A 2,949-nucleotide genomic window follows, 5' to 3' on the forward strand; every position below is an offset into this window, starting at 1 on the left:
TTGTGAGATCTGCTTTGCCCGTTTCGCTTCCATTTTAAAAAGAGAAAAGGGGACTGTGAGTTAGAGGACAGCTGGTCAGGCTTGAAAAACACACAGCGGTTCTTCCAGTGAGCACGCAAAGGGGATGAGAGAAAAACCACAGAAATCCCCACCTCCACAGACGTTCTCAGCCACCAGGGGCAAGTCCCTCTGCGTGTTAACGCTGCCCGTCTCAACTGCCTTCGAGAAATCTGTACTGAGCCCCTCCTGTGGGCCAGGCATGGTGTTGGGGGCTGGGATTTAGCAAAGATCCACACACCTTCCAGACGGGAAGTGCAGAAAGGAGTCTGAGGTCGGCAGTGTGATGCAAAAGCTAGAGGCAGGGAGGAGCCGGTGGGGCACAAGGAGCAGAGCTGGCAGGAGCACTGCGGGAGCGTGTGGCTGGATGAGGCTGAAGAACTGTCAGGAGCCCCACATGAAGGGCAACCAGCAACACAGGCCACCTTGGGGAGAGCGGACTTCATCCTGAGGGCAAGGGAGCTTGAACAGTCTATTTCCAGAAGACCCTCTGGCTCCCGTATGGGAAGCAGGTAACCACAAACACAGCAATGACCACGCTGTCCCGCATCTGCATGGGGCCTACCTTTTTCTCCCCAACTAACCTCAAATTCACTTGGTGTCTTCCCAGGTCCTTCCACGCATCTCCCCCTCCTCCCTTCCATGGTTAACTCCTCCTCCGCACCACCAGCTCCTGGTCCCCAGCCTTCACGTACTCCTCCTGGGGTTTGCTCCACCATCAGCCCCCTCTCTCAGACATCCTCGGTCATCCCCGCTGTCTCCTCCTGACCCCACTCTCTAACGCACAGAGAGCCTTCTCCCTCAGCCCTGCTGCCCCACAAAGGTCTTGCCCTTGGCTGCCAAATGTCCTGAGCACAGGCTCTAAATCTGACACCACCTCCTGCCTCCAGGCCGCTGTGCAACCTGCCTTCTTTCAGTATTTCCACTGCTCCTCGACACCGCTCTCTCCAGCACCCCCACTGGCCTCCACACTGGCAAATCCTACCACTCTTCTCAGTTCTCTTCCTAGTGGCCTCTCCCACTCTTGACCACACACCATTCCTCCATCCTGAAACTCTTCTCCTGTAGTCTGGATGGAAAAACTATAAATTCTATCCGCATGTTCCACCTGCCTTTCGTGTCACTCCTTCCCTGGCTCTACTTTCTTTCCACGAATGTGAGCTGGCCTCAGGGCTCCCTTACCAGCCCTCCCTGGTCTTTGCGTTTCCTCCCTTGGGCAGAACCCCCAAGGCCGTGGCTTTACCGCAGCCTCCAACCGCGGGCCACACGCATCCAGCTGCGTCTTAACCTCAGCAACTTTAAAAGCCCCAACACACAATGTGACTTTCATCTCATTTTCCTAACTCCTGTCAAAAGTACCACTCCTACAACTGGAATGCTCAGGTATTTCTAAAACTCATCTCCGTTCTTCTTTTCTTCCATAAACTGTTACCAAGTCTCAGCAAATCTCCCTCAATGATATCATCTGCTACCAGGAGTGACCCTGGTGTGACAGTGACAGGTGCAGGCTCTGGAGACGGACTGCACAGGCTCACATTTCGGCACTGCCACAGCTTGGCTGCATGACCTTAGGCTGTTCAATTGCTGTGCCTCAGTTTCCTCATCTGCAGAAGGCCATAATATGAGTATTGTTCTAAGGATTACAGATAGTAACACAAAGCCTGTGGCATAGCAGCTAGCATACAATGAGAATCCAATTAACGGAAGTTGCAATTATTTATCTGATCGTCTTGGTCCACCCCTTCCGTTCCATTTCCTTCTACCTCTAGGCCCATACCTGAATTATTTCAATACGTAGTGATTCATTTCACTTTCTCCAGCCTCTTTTTAACCCAAATGCATCCCAAATATCACTTTTAAATTTATTTTTTGAGGCCCTACTCCATCCTCCATTACTGACAAGATCAAGTCCGACCTCTTTCTCCTGACACACGATGCCTCCACTCTGGTCTGTCCCTGGCAGATGGACAGACCCAGCCCCAATACCTACTGCTGCCTCTACATTGTCCACGCACACCCTGCCTCAAAATACCCCCATCTGCAGGCACATGATAGAATCCTGTGCAGCAATTCAGAAGGGCAATGAGGACGTATGTTGTAGATCAACTGCATTATAGAACCCATTTCTTCACCCCTCCCTGTATGCACACCCTCGACCATGTCACCTGGCACTGGGGTCTGTCACTGGGCCCAGCCATGTGACTCGTTAGCAGACAAGACACAGCAGAGGCTTGAAAAAGTCCTAGAGTGTTTCAGCTTCTGCACTTGTGCCTTGGCCGTCACCAAGAGAACACGTCTAAGCTCACTGCTGGGAGATGAGACACATGCGGTTGTCTCAGCTGAGGCCCTCCTACATCAGCTGACAGCCAGTGGACCCACAGACATGCAAGGAAACCAGTCAAGATGAGTCAACCTCAGCTAACTACAGACATCAACACTTACTGCTGTATGCCAGGGAGGTTTTGCGGTTGTTTGATATGCAACAGATAGCTGATACATCCATGACAAAGTGACATGGAGAAAATTCCAAGTACATTATGGAGGAAAAATGACAGGCAGCAAAATCATAGCATAGTCCCAGCTGCACGTGTGTGTGTGTGTGTGTGTGATGCTCATAGGTGACACAGCCGTCATTATATATTTATAGTAACTGTCCATCTAATGCTAGTCTCCCAGCCTAGAAGATAACATCCTTAAGAAACATATCTACTTTGTTTACCATCATAAACTTAACTGCCTAACCCAAGGCCAGGAACAGTGTGTACTCTCAATAAATACTATCAACTGAAAAAATGAGTGAATTTTCACACATGCGCATGCATGCAAAGATCTAGAGGTTTTACACCAAATGATCAAAAGTGATTATCTCCAGTTGCTCAAATGACGAATAGT

Source organism: Propithecus coquereli, unplaced genomic scaffold (genome assembly GCF_000956105.1).
Source record: "Propithecus coquereli isolate 6110/MARCELLA unplaced genomic scaffold, Pcoq_1.0 Scaffold242, whole genome shotgun sequence".
Lineage (NCBI taxonomy): Eukaryota > Metazoa > Chordata > Mammalia > Primates > Indriidae > Propithecus > Propithecus coquereli.